Genomic DNA, 18,078 nt, shown 5'->3' on the forward strand with positions numbered 1-18,078 from the left:
AAAAGGACAGAAACTGTGCCTCCTATATCAGCTGGTTGTATGCAAGATACCCAGATAAATACAGGTGGGGAAGAATTTTACGAGAAAGGTTTTGTAGTAACTTGAAGAATCAAGAGAAAAGCTAAATATTAGCATCTAGATAGCAAGATTTAATGTGCAAAACTTTAGAATTCTTCATCAAGCTGAATCAGCCCCAATTGTTTTCCAGGCTTGTGATACTATGCTTCATTATGCAAATTTTTATAACCTTTGTTCTTTCTCAAGTTCCCCGTTCTTTTGAGATCTACTGAACAATTCAGTAAAGAACCTTATATATATATTCATGGTAAAGTGGGGTGTATTTTTTTCTAAGGAAAAACTAGTAAGGCAAGAGACACTGAAAAAGGTCAGTGATCCCTCCCCCGTCTCTTGCAAGGGCTTTGGAGGGGTAAAACTGGAGAATAGTCAGCTCTATTCTTTTGCAAATTTCCAGGTAAAGTCAAAGATAGTTACTGGTAGCACTGGCCAGGTCCTCAGGCCAGATATACCGTACACTACATAGCCGCTTCATTATTATTATTATTGTGTGTATACATTTAGTTTTATTGTAACAAAGAAATCTGTACACTTTTAATGTTTAAAACTGAGCATCATCTTTCCTTTCCAGTGAAACAAAAAGAAAGTTTAAAAATAAACATGCCAAAGGAGAAGCCATGTTGTTAAAATGCCCACTTAACCCACCCAAACATCTCATACCCACCCTTCAATGACTTTCTATAACCTCATTTTTTAAAGGTTTTTTTTTTCTTTTTTTAAACAAGAGAAAGTAGACAGATACATGTTGATAAATGATGGTCCATATTCACACGGAGACACACTGTACTCTCTGAACCCAATATACAGAGAAAGGAGAAAAGAAGCTAGAATTCTATGCACTGCTACACAGGGGTCTGGCACTCTCCAGCTTCCAGCAGAGCAAAGGGAGAAGGTTTTTCTTTTCTCCCACAGAGCTTGGTGGTGTTGATTCCATACAGTTTCTGTTCAGACAGGAAAAGATAAGAATGAATTCTGAAGAGAAAGGGGTAGAGAATCTTTTCCCATTGTATTATGCTCAAGGCATTTCCCCCCAAATAAGTTGAAAACCATGGTGTAGAGAAAAGAGACCTCAAGAACAGCGCGACTGAGCACAAGAGGGGAAAAAAAGAAAAAAGACTGCAACTTGCTCCCAGGGATTGGAGAAAATTTAAAAAAAAAATTGTTCAGAACATCAATGTTCTGTTAGTCATCTTCTCCTTCATCCTCCTCTCCTTCCTCAACTTCATCATCATCTTCCTCTTCTTCGCCTTCATCCTCATCCCCTTCTTCATCACTGTCTTATAATCCTTCCTCTTCTTCATCATCATCATCATCTTGTTCTTCTCCTTCTTCTTCATCATCCACATTGGGAACCAAGCAGCACTGTTATGGGTTTGGCCAAGTACTACCTGTGATGACCTCTCATAACTCACCAGCACCTGCATCAGAATGGTCAGTAAAGCAGGTCAAGAAGCTCTCTGGTGCCTCAGGTTGCCTCTTCCTACTGGCTTTATTCTTCGTTCAACTTGAACGATTCGTTACATCCTTTCAAGATTTCCATTTGATTTCAGTGGACTTTGAAGACGGATCACCACTCTCATTTAGATGAAATTCTTTGGAGAGGAGTTTATTTTCAAAGTAAGGATGTTCATCAAAATAAAAATCTATTTTGTAACCTGATTTAGTATCTTCAAATTATGTCACTTCAACTCTGGTCAAATAATGCAGTGCCTCTTCATCCTCCTCCACAAGCAGTGCAGACACTCGTGGGTGATTGACAAATGATGTTACCCAAAAATGTGGGATTTGGGCAATCAATGATCAATTCTGACCTCTTCTGAAAAAATGATTGGCAGAGTTTGTTCTATTTCTGTTCTACTTTCAAATTCTCCTCACTGGCTTGTTCATGAAGTCTGTTTCATTTTGTACTTCACAAATGTGTTCAATTGCTGCTTGCTATTCTTTTTCTGAGGTCTCGTCTGCCCGGTTGCGGTTGGAGTTGAGCTCCTTTCTACTGACTTTAGCCGTTGGCACAGACTTGGTGCTGCTCGGAGTCGGGGGGCGGGGGGCGGGGTGTGGTGGTTTGGGGGGGAAACGGGAACGGGGAGAGAAGGAATGGGGAAGCGGGTCGGGGGTAGGCGGCTTCCCCTAACTCCACACTCGCTGGCGCTCGCTCAGTCAGGCCGCCTCCGCTCCCCGTTCGCTCGCTCTCCCAGCACTTGCTCGCGCATGCTGCCCTGGCATACGATACACAAAATGTATATAAAAGACAATATAAGTGTAGTTTTTGTTTGTAATTTTTTCTCTTATCTGATTTAAAAGACAATTTTATAGAACAATAATTATAAATCTGTGTTAATGACACACATGTATAAAGATGTAATTTGTATGACAATAACAGCAAAAAATGTGGGCAGGAGAAAAAGCTGTGTGAGAACAAAGTATTATATTATTGCAATTAAGATCATTGTAATCTCCAAACCAATTATGAAGAAAATAAATACAGTAAAAAAAAATGACAAGGGAACTTAAGTGTACAGTAGAAAAAATATATTTAATACAAAAGAGGGCACTAATAAAGAAAGAGAAGAACATACACACAAAAAAAACCAATAGAAAACGAATAGGAAAATGGCAAACATAAATCCTACCATATCAGAAATTACATTAAATATAAATGGATTAAACATTACAAATAAAAGGCAGAGGTTATTAGAGTGGATTAAAAAAAATGGGTCCACTATATGTTGTGTACAAAGGACACTGTTTAGATTCAAATACACCTATAGGTTGAAAGTAAAAGGTGGAAAAAGGTATATTATGTTATGGAAGCAATAACCAAAAGAGACCTGGGTTTAGAAACTGAGATCAGTCAAAATATGATTTAAGACAAAAATTGTTGTAAAGACAAAGAAGGACATTTTATAATAATAAGAGTTAATGCATCAAGAAGTTATAACAATTATTAATATATATGCACAGAGCCCCAAAATACATGAAGCAAAAACTTACTGAATTGAAGGGATAAATAGACAATTCAACAATAATAACTGGAGAATTCAATATCCCATTTTCAATAATGGATTGAACAACTATACATAAAATCAACAAGGAAATAGAAGACTTAAACAACATTATAAACCAACTAAACTTAACCAAAGTCTATAGGACACTTTACCCAACAACAGCAGAGTATGTGTTTGTTGTTCTCAAATGCACATGGAACATTCTCCAGGATAGACTATATGTTGGGCTATAAAACAAGTCTCAACAAATATGAAATGACTAAAATTACAGAAATGTCAAAAGTATGTTTTTAACCACAATGGAGTGAAATTATAGATCAATCACAGAAGGATATTTGGAAAATTCATCAAGCTATGTACTTCTAAAACAATGGGTCAAAGAATAAATCATAGAGGAAATTACAAAATACTTTGAGATGAATACAACTAAAAATATTACATATCAAAAACTTATGAGATGCAGGAAATCAATGCTTAGAGAAACTTTTATAGCTGTAAATGCCTAAATTAAAACAGAAAGATCTGAAATCAATAATCTAACCTTCTACCTTAAGAAACTATAGGCTGGGATTAGTGGCTCATTCTTGTAACCCTAACACTTTGAGAAGCGGAGGCAGGAGGATCACTTGACCTCAGGAGTTCAAGACCAGCAACGTAGTGAGACCTTGTTTCTACAAAAAAATTTTAAAAATTAGCCAGGTGTGGTGGCTTATGCCTGTAGTCCCAGCTACTTTGGTGGCTGAGGTAGGAGGGTTGCTTGAACCTAGGAGATCAAGGCTGCAGTGAGCTGTGACTGTGCCACTGTACTCCAGCCTGAGTGACACAGTGAGACCCTGTCTGAAAGAAAGAAAGAAAGAAAGAAAGAAAGAAAGAAAGAAAGAAAACTATAAAAAGAAGAACTAAGTTCATTAAGAAACTATAAAAAGAAGAATAAACTAAGCTCAAAGCAAGCAAGAGGGAGAAAATAATAAAGATAAAAATGGAAAGAAATGAAGGAGAGAATACAAAAATAAGAGAAAAACAAATTTAAAGTTTGGTTATTTGAAAAGATCAGCAAAACTGACAAATGTTTAGGTAGAATGATAAAATGAAAAACGGAGAAGACTCAAAGGACCAAAATCAAGAATTAAAAGGGGATATTACTATTGACTTTAAAGGAATAAAAATGATTACAAGGGGGATAGTATGAATAATTGTATGGAAATAAATTAGACGAAATGGAAAAATTTCAAGAATCACACAGACTACCAAAACTGACTAGAGAAGACAGATGCGATAGATCAGATAGATAAAGGGAGGGTTCTTGCTTGCAGTAGAATGCCAAATATGGAGTGAGGTGCTAAAGTGAAGAAAGTTATTATTTTGCAGCTATCACAATTAAGACCAGCTCAGGCAAAAATTATCAATGGATGCTAAATCTCAGAGGAAATTTTGATGAGGAGTAAGATGTCTGCATGGCCTTCCACTGTATGCCAACACATAGTTATTAGTTAAAATCAAAAAAGAAAAAGTAACTATACAATAGAGAAATCTGGCAATGTGTTGGCAATATATTGGCCAGGTGATTAAAATTAACATTATCGATGAGAAGACATCAAGGGTCTCTAGATGTGATACCTTGAGGGTACAATGTCACTTGGGTAGTACCTAGTCTGGGAATGCATAATGTGAACCTAATCATAAGGAAATACCAAAAAACCCCAAGTGAGGAATTTGCTATTAAAAAAGAGAGGCTGTAGTCCCAGGACTTTGGGAGGCTGAGGCAGGCGGATCATGAGGTCAGGAGTTTGAGACCAGCCTGACCAACATGGTGAAACCCCATCTCTACTAAAAATACAAATCCAAAAAAATTAGCTGGGTGTGGTGGTGCACGCCAGCTATTCAGGAGGCTGAGGCAGGAGAATCGCTTGAACCCGGGAGGTGGAGATTGCAGTGAGCCGAGATTGCACCATTGCACTCCAGCCTGGGTGACAGAGCAAGACTCTATCTCAAAAAAAAAAAAAAAAAAAAGAAAGGGTGGGAAGACTGCATTCTTCAAATATATCCATGTCATAAAGGAGAAGATATAGCTGTGGAAATGTTACAGTTGAAGGATACTAAAGAGATACAACAACTAAATGCAATACCTGATACTGGACTGGATCCTGACCTGGAGGGAAAAATATGGTTACAAAGGGTCAACCGACAAAATTGAAATGCAAACAGTAGGTTAGACAAGAATATTGTTATCAATGTAAAATTTACTTAAGTGATAACTGTATTGTAGTTGTGTCAGAAATTATCCTAATTCTTTACACTGATGTATTTAAGATAAAGAGCCATGACATATGCAACCTACCCTATAATAGTTCAAATAGAGACAGAAAGAGAGAGAGAGAGCTAGCTAATATTAAAGCAAAATGGGCAAAACATCACAGAGAGGTATTCACAGTCACAGCCAACTTGTAGCCCCCTCCCTGCAGGATATTTATAAGCGTGTTCTTTGTACTATTATTAATAATAATTTTTTCTTGCAGCTCTTTTGACATTACTTTCAAATAAACAGTTAACTACACAGATTAATGAAAGGTCTGCAATACTTATTTCCCCTTGATGGTCCTTCAAGATGCTGAGGGTCTGTTCTGCATTTACCACATCCTCTTCTTTCCTTGTATAGGCCTCTCCTTTTATAGACCTGTGAGTTCTCAGAGTACATTATCATTTTCAACCTTGAATTCCCATTGAATCCCTTGAATTCCCATTGAATCATCTGCCAAAGACGACAGTTTATTTTTCTGTTGATCCAATCAAGAAAAGGAGAAAGCTTCCATGAATAATAAACAGATGGGGACTACAAGTTCCTGTGACTCTGCCGGGCTCTGCCCAATGTGTCTCTCCATTCTGGCTCCCAGGCTACAGGAGCACAGCCTCTGTCAGTCTTGCTATCTCTGGCAGAGGACAGCAACACAGAGCAGAAGGACCTCTTTAAAGCATAGGTTTAATAATGACAACATTTTCATGCTTAAATCCTTCAAGGATAGGCTCGTTGGAGAGCCTACAGGGTTCTACTGATCCTTATGTGGCTTGGTTTCTGTGATTTTCTCCTGTCCAATTTCTAGTTTGGCCCCTCCTTTGCACTGAATGCTGCAACCTTCCTGAACTGCTAGCAATTCCCCGAATTTACTCAATGCCTTTGCTCAAGCTTTTACACTTCCTGGAATCCCCTCCCACTCCTCATTGACCTAACAAACTCCCACTCATTTGTTAAGACTCAAACCAATTGTTGCCTCTCCAAAGTCCAAGAACCACTTCTTAGGAATAGGACTCTCTCCCTGGTCCATAATCACCGTTTCCCACCCTCTTTGTGATAGGAATGATTACTACAAAGAAGACTTAGAAATCGTCAGCAGGGAAGCCCATAAAATTTGCATTTCCTAATTTTCTGTAATCTTGGTGGTGGACAGGAAGGAAGTGGCCAGGCCAAGGCCGTCTGGCAAGTTACCAGCAGGGCTGAGGCTGGAAGTCAAATACACATTCTCCTTTCTTTGTTGATACTACTGGGTACTCCCTGGGGCTTGACCCATTGCCCTTCTTATGTTCGAAAATGTCTTCTGGACTCTGTCAAACCCTAGACAACTCAATTTTGCAGGACCTTCTAGGGGGGCAATGTTGGAGGGCTTGTTGGCTCCTAGAGAGAGCACTGGAATGAGCATGTTTGGTTGGTCTTCAAGCTTATACCTAGTACCCAGAACCACATTTCAAGCTTCTGGGAGGTTGTGTGGTATAGGGGAAGGAGCATGACCTTTGGAGCCAGACAGCCTTGAGTTTGAGTTCCAGAACCGTCATTTACCAGCTTCTGAACCTCAGGAAAAGTAAACTTTCTAAACCTCGGTTTCCGTATGTGGATGATTTTTAAAATCAGGATTAAATGAGATAACCTCAATAAATCATTCCACATAAAGTCTGCCATACAGTAAGTGCTCAATAAGTATTAGTTGCCTTCCTCTGTCCCAAACTTCTCCTTCCTCTCTTCTGGGCTGGCAACTCTAATTTTAATGAATTAAGACAAGATCTCTTAGCCTAAGTTTCCCCAAGTGTAAAATAAGAGGGAAATGATTGTATAACTCATATGACCCAGATCACGGCTTCTTTCTATTTTGCTTTTATCAATCTTCTCAATCAGGTCTGTGTACTGAGCACAAAGGCTGCCCATGGGTGTGACATGAACAACGGAGGTTTTGCTCTCAGAGGAAGTGGAGAGGGGTTGGGAGGTACCTGGGGAAATGCAAATTTCATGGCTAAGTAGGACTTCCCTAGGTCTGCTGACTTCCAAGATGCTTCTGAGGTATAATTCCAGTGATGATGTGAAGATGTGGGGCCAGTTCTACCCCCACCAAAAAAGGCCACAATCAGTATATTCATTCCACAAACATTTTTAGCACTTGCTGTATGCCAGGCATTGTTAGATTGGGGAACCATGAAGGTAAATAGAGCATAATGAAACTCAATCAGGATATGGGTGGATTGACCTAAACCCAAGAGATTTGGTTTCTGGTTACGGCTTTTCGAAAACTAGCCATATGGTAAGTCCCTTAGAAGTTTTAGTCTCTAAGTATTAGCTTTCTTGGGGTGAAATGAAGGAGTTGAAAATATGACTTCTACATTTGTTTGCTTTCCTTCAGATTATACTTCTCCTCTCAAAGTCAGCTCTGTGTTTTCAAATAGCCCCTGGAAATCTCCATATGCATGAACCATAAACATTTAAACTGACCATATCCCAAGCCAACAAATAATTTTATACCCCTTGCTCTCAATTTTGCCCCTAAGTTATCTCCACCTCTTATACTTCCTTTCTTAGAGAATGGCATTGCCATCTACTGGGAAACTGAACTGGAAGTGTAAAGGCCATAGTATATAGGCCACTATCCTTCACAGCCCACATTCAATTAGTCACCAAACCCTGAAAAATCCACCTATGAGATAACTCTCCAATGGACCTCCTTCTCTCCCACCTCATTGCTACTTCTCCAGTTAAGACCCATCATTTCTTCAAATCTGTTCCTAGCCTGTAGGTCTACCTAAATTTCTCTCACACCAAGGCCAAAGTAATCTTTTCTTTTCTTTCTTGTTTTTTTTTTTTTTTTTGACAGATTTTCACTCTTGTTGCCCCAGGCTGGAGTGCAATGGTGCAATCTTGGCTTACTGCAACCTCCGCCTCCCAGGTTCAAGTGATTCTCCCATCTCAGGCTCCCAAGTAGTGGGATTACAAGCACATGCTACCAGGCCTGGCTAATTTTTGTATTTTTAGTAGAGATGGGGCTTCATCATATTGGTCAGGCTGGTCTCAAACTCCTGACCTCAGGTGATCTGCCCACCTCAGCCTCCCAAAGTGCTGGGATTACAGGTGTGTAATCCCACCACGCCCAGGCAAGGTAATCTTTCTAAAGCAAAAATATGAACAGGTCACTCAGCTGCTTAAGACTTTTGGTGGCTTCCATCAAAGAATGAATGGCTTTCCAAGAATGTGTTTAATTATTTGTGTGCAAAAAGGAGTTTTGATCAGGTGAAAGGGGAGACACTGCCTCCTATGGAAAGTCCTGGGTTGTGTATCCTTGCAGGAATGAAAGAAAAACAGATCAAAACAATGAGGAAGAGAAGAGAATAGCAAATATTGAGTGTTCACAATATAGCAAATACTGTACTTTATATACACTGCTGTTTTAACATTCAAAAGGCATATTAGGTATCTTTGCTCAGGTTTTCAAAAATCAGACTCTGAGATGGAGATTTGTGTGTGAAAAGTTTATGGAGGAGTGCCCATGAAATAATCAATACCTGTGAGGGAGTGAGGGAAGTAAGAGTGAGCAGAGGAAGAAGTTGAGCTGTGGATGCAGTTGCAACAAAGTCCTCAGCTGACTCAATGAGGAGCCCTGGAGCTGGAATGACCCTCAGAGCTGTTGCAAACTGAGGCAAAAGGGGACTGGACTTTTATATCCTTTCATCAACCAGTTGGCCCAGTTGTTTGATGTGGGTTCCTCAGGGAAGGAACTGGCTAAGGGCAGTTCCTGGGGAGGAACTCAGCTGAGAGCTGTCAGCCACCAATACTTCCTGCATGGGGAATGACTGCTTTGGTCTTGAGGGGGAGATCTGAACAGCACATCATAGCATCCACTATGTGAGATAACTTGTAGTGCATTATTTTATAGATAAGAAAACTGATTTTCGCCAACACCATGACTTATCCAAGGTCGTACAAGTAATGAGTGAAATCCCTGTGGTTCTAATTCATATTTGTCTTCATGTTCCTTTAGCTACATATAACCATGCAATGATAACCTTTTTTGATGAAGCTAGCAGAAGAAAAGAAATAACTAAAATCAGAGCAAAAATAAATGAACCTGAGACAAAAAAAAAAAAAAAACCTCACACAAAGGATCAAAAAAATAAAGTTGGTTGTTTGAAAGGATGAATAAGATTGATAGACTGCTAACTAGAATAACCAAGAAAAAAAAAAAGAAAAGATCCCAAATAAGCACAATCAGAAATGACAAAGGTGACATTACAATTAATATTGCAGAAATACGAAAGATCCTCAGAGACCACTATGAACAGCTCTATGCACACAAACTAGAAAATCTAAAGGAAATGGATAAATTCCTGGAAACCCATAAACTTCTAAGATTGATCCAGGAAGAAACTGAAATTATTAACAGACCAACAATGAGTTGCAAAACTGAATCAGTAATAAAAAAAAACTACCAACCAAAAGATGCCCAGAACTAGACGGACTCACAGTGGAAATCTACCAGACGTACAAAGAACAGCTGGTACCAATCTTACTAAAACTATTCCAAGAAATTGAGGAGGAAGGATTCTTCCTCAATTCATTCTATAAAGCCAGTATCATCCTCATATCAAAGTCTGGCAAGGGCACGACAGATAAAGAAAACTACAAGTTAATACTCCTGATGAACATAGATGCAAAAACCCTCAACAAAATACTAGCAAACTGAATTCAGCAGCACATCAAAAAGACAATTCATCAGGATTAAGTTGGCTTTACTTCTGGGATGCAGACATAATTCAGCATACACAAATCAATAAATGTGATTCACCACATAAACAGAATTAAAAACAAAAACCATATGATCATCTCAATAAATGCAGAAAAAGCATTCAATAAAATTCAACATCTCTTCATGAGAAAAACCCTCAACAAACTAGGCACTAAAGGAATATACCTCAAAATAATAACAATCCATGACAAAAACCACAGCTAATATCCTATAGAATGGGCAAAATTTGTAAGCATTCCCCTTAAGAACTGGAACAAGACAAGGATGTCCACTTTCACCACTTGTATTTAATTTAGTACTGGAAACCCTAGTCAGAACAATCAGGCAAGAAAAAGAAATAAAAGGCATTCAAATAGGAAAAAATAAAGTCAAATTATCTCTGTTCACTGACAACATGATCCTGCACCTAGAAGGCCCTAAAGATTATTCTAAAAGGCTCCTAGACCTGATAAAGAACCTCAGTAAAGGTTCAGGATACAAAATCAACATACAAAAATCAGTAGCATTTCTATACACCAATCACATTCAAGCTGAGAACCAAATCAATAACTCAATCCCATTTACAATAGCCACAAAATATAAAATACCTAAGAATACATTTGACTAACGAGGTGAAAGATCTCTATGAGGAGAGCTACAATACATGGATGACAGAAATCACAGATGAGACAGCAAATGGAAAAACAGTCCATGCTCATGGATTGGAAGAATCAATATCATTTAAATGTCCATGCTTCCCCAAACAATCTACGAATTAACAGAATTCTTATCAAATTACCATCATTTTTCACAGAATTAGAAAAAAAACAATTCTAAAATTCACATGGAACCAAAAAGAGCCTGGCTAGCCAAAGCAATCCTAAGCAAAAGAACAAAGCCAGAGGTACCACATTACCCAACTTCAAACTATACTACAGGGTCATAGTAACCCAAACAGCATGGTACTGGTACAAAAACGAACACATAGATCAATAGAACAGAACATGACACCCAGAAATAAAGCCATAAACCTACAACCAACTGATCTTTGACAAAGTCAACAAAAGTGAACAATGGGGCGAGGACACTCTATTCAATAAATGGTGCTGGGAAAACAGTCTAGTCATGTGCAGAAGAAAGAAAGTGAACCCCTACCCCTCCCCATATACAAAAATTAACTCAAGATGAATTAAAGACTTAAATGTTAGACTTCAAACTATAATAATCCTAGAAGAAAAGCTAGGAAAAACTCTTCTAGACATTAATCTAGACAAAGAATTTATGACTAATATCTCAAACACAAATACAGCAAAAACAAAAATTGACAAATGGGAGTTAATTAAACTAAAGAGCTCCTGCACAGCAAAAGAAAAAAAAAATCAACAGAGTAAATACAACCTACAGAAAGGGGGAAAATATTTGCAAACTATGCATCCACCAAAGGACTAATATCCAGAATCTGTAAGGAACTTAAGCAAATCAACAAGAAAGAAACCAATAACCCCATGGTGTTAGTCCATTTTGCATTGCTATGAAAGAATGCCTGAGACTGGGTAATTTATAAAGAAAAGAGGTTTTTTTTGGCTGATAGTTCTGCAGGCCGTACAAACATGGCACCAGCATCTGGTGAGGCCTCAGGAAGCTTACAATCATAGTGGAAGGTGATGGGAAGCAGGCATGTCACATGGCAAGAGAGGGAGTGAGAGAGATGCCATGCTCTTTTACACAACCAGCTCTTCCATGAACTCATTATTGTGGGACAGACACCAAGCCATTCATGAGTGATCTGCCTCTACGACCCAAACACCTCCCACTAGGCTCCACCTCCAACACTGGGAATTACATTTCAACATTTGGAGGTGAAAAACATCCATTTATATCAACCATTAAGAAGTGGGCAAAAGACATGAAGAGACACTTCTCAAAAGAGGATAGCAAGTGGCCAAGAAACATATGAAAAAGGCTCAGTATCACTAATAATCAGAGAAATGCAAATTAAAACCACAACGAAATACCATCTCACACATGCTAGAATGGCTATTCTTAAAAAGTGAAAAAATAACAAATGTTGGCAAGGATGTGGAGAAAAGGGGACACTATACACTGTTGGTGGGAATGTAAATAAGTTCAACCCCTATGGAAAACAGTATGGAGATTTTTCAAAGTTATTTTAGAACTACCATTTGATTCAGCAATTCCACTACTGGGCATCTACTGAAAGGAAAAGAAGTAGTTTTATCAAAAAGACACCTGTACTCATATGTTTATTGCAGCACTATTCACAGTAGCAAAGTCATGGAATCAATTTAGGTGCCCATCAACAGTGGGCTGGATAAAGAAAATGTGGTATGTGTACACAGTGGAATACTATGCAGCTGTAAAAAAGAATGAAATCATGTCTTCTGCAGCAACATGGATGCAGCTCGAGGCCATTATCCTAAGTAAATTAACACAAAAACAGAAAATTAATGATCACATGTCCTCACTTGCAAGTGGGAGCTAAATAATGGGTACATACAGACATAAAGACGGAAACAACAGACAGACACTGGGGACCCCAAGAGTGAGGAGCAAGGGAGTAGGGTAAGGGATCTCTAAGATCCCAAATAGAGAGCCATGAGTCTGTCAAATAGTGGAAGTAAAGTAGGATGTGGGACTTGACTCTGGAAGCAGGGCTCAGACACAGGACCAAGTTGAGGACTAGCTGAAACAGGGCTGGAGTGGAAGCAGTTTTCCATAATACAAACCCACCAGTGTACCATGTCAGTTTACCATTGCTATGGCAACACTCAGAAATTACCGCCCCTTTCCCTGGCAATGACCTGACAACCAGGAAGTTACCACCCTTTTCCTAAAAATTTCTGCATAAATTGCCCCTTAATTTGCATATAATTAGAAGTGGGTATAAATGTGAGTGCATAACTGCCTCTGACCTGCTACTCTGGGCACACAGCCTATGGGGTAGCCTTGCTCTGCAAGGAACAGTATATGTCCTGCTGCTGCACACTGTCACTTCGTAAAAGTTGTTGTTTAACACCAGCAGCTCACACTTGAATTCTTTCTTGGGCAAAGCCAAGAGCCTTCCTGGGCTAAGCCCCAATATTGGATCTCACCTGTCTTGCGTCAGAAATATCAGGGCCTGTGGAGCCTCAGTGTATAACTCAGGATAAGAAGAGCAGAGTCATGCTTACGGCAGGCCCCTGATGAGTCTGTTTGTTGACCTGGGCCAGTGGCAAGAAATCTCCTGGGAGCTAGACAGGTCAAAGGGCGGAAAGGAGTGGGGAGAAAGAGAGCGCCCCAGGCCAAGGCTGGAGCAGTTTCTAAGAAGACGGGAAAGACTAAAGGAAGTCAAGAGTTAAAAATTCTTAATGATAAGTAGATTAGGATATGGGGCAAGAGCTTAGAAGGAATGTCATAAAGGGAGGGCATAGGATCACCGCTATTCTCTTTCCCTGGTCTCTCCTTATCTGGCCTTCTTGCCCCTAGATATGAAGGACTCCGATAATGGCTTCGCTAAACAGCATGTATCCTGGGCCAGTGTCGTAAGAGGCAGTAGAGATTATATCCAAGTACTGCGTCTGCTATTTATTTACTGCGTCACCTCAAGCAAGTTATTTAACTCTCTAAGCTTCAGTTTCCTCATCTGTGAATTACCTGTGGTTAATAGTAAGGTTAAACCTGGTGCTGAGCTCTTGGAAAAGTTCAGCTGTACTGCTGTAGAATTCTCATCTTCTTGTAGTCCCATGACATACCATACTTCTGTGAGCAAGCCAAATTAAGGACCCATGTTCTTAAAATAGATTCTTGTGTTTTAAAGAGTTCAGTAAACAATATAGGAAGCAACGGTAATTGCTTGTCTTTCTCCCAGCCCTCTGTTCCAGGGAAGGATTTTCTCATGGAGTGGGAGTCTCATCCAGGAGAAATAGTAGATATTCTAAGCTGCAGGGTCAACGTCTCCACAGAAACTTTTGCTGGAGGTTCTGGCTGGAGGGAAATCCAAGAAGGACGGCTGGGTCTCAAAATGCCATCTGAGCATGCAGCACAATATCCCAGCCAGTTGGGGCCCAGACAAGACCAGAGTTCATTTTAATAGTCTTTATCCAGGTTCTGTCATCAGAACTGGGCACCATGAGCCGTCCTTAAAGACAAATACAACAGAAAAAGAGGCTGCCTCTTAACTGACTTATTCACCCCTGGGAAAATTTCTTAAGATAAAACGTACTCCTTGTTGTTTTAACTCTATGGTCTTGCTCAACAAAGCAAAATTTAGAAACAATAAAACTAAAGAAGGAAGTGTCTATCTCTGAGTATGATCTTTACTTCTTTTACTCCATAGAACGCTTTTCAAAATTTGACATTTTAAACAATCTCATGATCTTCATTTGTTCTTTTTTCAAGGAGAGATAATGAACACAATGTTCTTTAAGAAATTGTTCTTCATTAAACTAGGCAACAACCTGTGAGTCATTGTAACGTATTATGTTAAATTTAAAAAAATACAAAACTATGTGCAACCCAGTGACTGTAGTTACAAATGTTCTTCTGGAATGAATAGCCCACTGAGGCAAGAAAAAACTTCACTTAAGCCGCTGCTTAGTAAAAGGCACTTGGTGTCTATCCCAGGCACCAGAATCTTAACTGTAATTATTATTTGAGATTAGCCTATCAGATGTTTACTTACGATGATACCCAGAGGCATTTTTTACTTGAAATTGTATAATAAAGCAAAAAGATAAATTGAAGCGACCAAGCCCGCCATACAGAATGAGAACCTCAGAGGTATTTTATACAATGAAAATAAACACTAACTGCATTTACTGTACTGTGTGATTTTGGTATTGTCTTCCAATCCCTCCACACGTGGATTCTGTGAAACTGCATCAGGTGTGACCAAGGGTTCAGTTCACATTTTCATTCTGTTTCACATTTTCTGTTCTGATTCATAGTCTACATATATAACTCTTCTTGTTACATATTATACACTGATATTTTCTTTATGAAATGTGATAGTCTATGCTGAGAAATTTCAATTCTTTTATAACAGGACTTTAAAACACTTATCACATCAAATCCATCTCTCTCTTCAATTGCTAAAAGGTCTTAATAGTCTACAGTGTGTTTTTGTCCCTAATTTATGTTGCAAAGTTATTGTTGCCTCCAATAGAGATGCCCAGGAATGACATTCATTTGTAGGGTGCCTGAAGCATTCTGCTCCATGTCTCTGAGGAGTGTCCTTGATCTTGACCACACAGCAGAACTTCCTGTGCATCCCCAGCTCCAGCTTTATGGGGTTCGTCATTTAATTAATCATGACCACCTCAGGAAACCATAAAAAGTGATAGACACCAAATGCAAAATGGCTTTCACATGTCAGGCGCTGCAGTGAACATCTTACTTGTATTTATGCCATTTACTTCTCCCAACAATCCTATGAGATTTTTTTTCATATTAACTCTGTTACTGATGAGGCAAGTGTGGCTTAGAGAGATTAAATAACTTACCTAACATGGGATGATTTATAAATAACAGAATGGGGACATGGGCCCAGGACTATCTGACCATGTAGCCAGAGTTCTAAACTCGTCTGCTGCCTTATAAAGAAAGGTTTGGAAAACTGCAAACTTGAAAGCAGTTGTGATGGTTAAAAAATGATGGCAGATTTTCCTTTCTTTCTTTTTTTCTTTTTTTGACAGGGTCTCACTATGTCACCTAGGCTGGACTGCATGGTACAAACATAGCTCACTGTAATCTTGAACTTCCGGGCTCAAGCAATCCTTCCATCTCTGCCTCCTAAGTACCTGGGACTACAGGCATGTGCCACCATGCTTGGCTAATTAAAAAAAAATTTTTTTTTTGTAGAGCTGGGGTCTCATTATGTTGCCCAGGCTGATCTTAAACTCTTGGCCTCAAATGATCCTCCTGCTTTGGCCTCCCAAAGTGTTAGGATTACAGGCATAAGCCACTATACCTGGATCACATTTTATTTTCTTTCTTTTAAAGACATTTCCTTCAGTGCTATATTACATTTGTGATTTTTAAAAGAGGAGATGAATATTAGTTAGGGTTCTCCAGAGAAACAGAATCAACAGGATATATATACATAAAAAGATTTATTATGAGGAATTGGCTCATGTGATTATGGAGACTGAGAAGTTTCATGACCTGCTGTCTGCAAGCTGGAGATCCAGGAAAGCCAGTGGTGTAATTCCAGTTCGAGTTTGAAGGCCTGAGAACCAGGGGAGCTGATGGTGTAAATCCCAGTACAAGGGCTCAACAGGCAGGCGGGAAGCAAAAGGGACAAATTCCTCTTTCTGCCTTTTTGTTCTAGTCAGGCCCTCAATGAATTGGATGATGCCCACCACATTGAGGAGGGCAATCTACTTTCCTGAGTCCATGATTCAAATGCTAATCTCATCCAGAACACCCTCACAGACACATTCAGAAATACTGTTTAATCTGGCCACTTCATAATGCCATCTAGTTGACCCATAAAATTAACCATTGGAGGATGGAACCGTAAAGTCAAAAAAAGACTACAATTCCTAAATATTTTTCTCTTAACTAGCAGTTCTATCTGATAAAGTCATTAAGTGGTAGACAATTAGATTAGTTACTCCTTGTAAGTATATCTATATCATTAAAGGATGTTTAGAATCACTATATTTTAAACCAATGAAATGGTTTTCTCATGGTCAGTGCTGGGGCAGGCAGGTAGATGGAGAAGAGGGGGGTGGATGGAGAAGAAGCAAGTGGATGGAGAAGCAGGTGGATTGGGCTTCCACCACTTGGCTTCATCTGGAGTTACTCTCCACAATTCACCTCTCTCTCCAGTGGTCCCAGTTAGAATTCTTCACTGAAGATTTCTACCCTATAGCTAGCTTTTCCAAGCAGCTTAAGTGTCCTAGCTCTCCCCTCTTTCCTGGACTCACTTCAGGTCAGCCCACCTCTTTGGTGTGACGGTGCAGGAATTGCTGCTCTGGACTGCATAAATGGCCCACGAGTATCTCAGAGGGTCGTTAAATGACTTCATGGAGCACACAGCCCCCATTTCCCCAGCTGTCTCTGTTTCTCAGGGAGGTCATTGGTTAGTTAAGGACCAGAACTATTCAGAGACAGAAATGAATTCTGCTTCCGATAGTGGTTATCCAGGGTTTCCAGGGTACTTTGCAAATTATCTTCTATCTACCACTCTGTCTAACAATGCAGACCAGGGTTATGGGAGGCAGTTTTTGGAGCACAGAAAAGATCTGAGGCTGGTGACTCAATAGCCACTGTCACCAGTTCCTGAACCCTATTCCTTCCTAGAGGAGTAGAGTGGCATGGGCATTTCCCTTTCTTTAACAACGTATGCCAGTAAAAAGCAGGCTAGCAAATTACATGACTGCCGCATGAGGTCATTTGAAAGGTAGTAGGAAGCACCCCATTCCTACCATGAATGTTTCTAAAAATGCTGTGGAGAGAGTCTGTGAAGCAGTGACTCTTTCTCGGTCACAGTCACCCCTTAAGGGACATGAAGAATTCAGAGTCAGTTCAGCGCAGGCCCCAGGAAGGCAGGGATCCCCACATATTGGGTCTGGGGTCTGGAAGGATGGAGGAGCATCAGTGGAAATGACAGCAGTTTGAGAGGAAGTCCTCAGATGGCAAAGACCCTCAGATGTCTCTCCACTTCCAGACTCCAGTTCCCTAAAGCAGGTCTGAACTGCTGGAGGAGGTACTGATGTGAGACACCTGGTGAGGGCCTTGCAGTGGGCAATCCCAGCACCACAGACAGGATAGGGGGAAGAAGGCACTGCCAGTGGGATTTTCAGCCCTCCTCCCCAGGCCTGATCACTCAGCTCACCCATCTGGCCAGGGAGCTGATGGCAGGCATGAGCATTCAGCATAAAGGAGCTGAGTAGAGCCTGGGCCTGGATCCGGGCTAGAGCCACTTCAAAGCCCAGTTTTCTTTCCACTCTCCCCTCAAC

General features: G+C 39.9%; 1 pseudogene; it reads right to left on the reverse strand.

Annotated features, from left to right (window-relative positions):
* Positions 1-1,120: 1,120 nt before the first annotated feature.
* LOC100609422 (protein SET-like) lies at positions 1,121-17,958 on the reverse strand (annotated as a pseudogene).
* Positions 17,959-18,078: the final 120 nt, after the last annotated feature.

This window comes from Pan troglodytes, chromosome 1 (genome assembly GCF_028858775.2).
Source record: "Pan troglodytes isolate AG18354 chromosome 1, NHGRI_mPanTro3-v2.0_pri, whole genome shotgun sequence".
NCBI classification, from domain to species: domain Eukaryota; kingdom Metazoa; phylum Chordata; class Mammalia; order Primates; family Hominidae; genus Pan; species Pan troglodytes.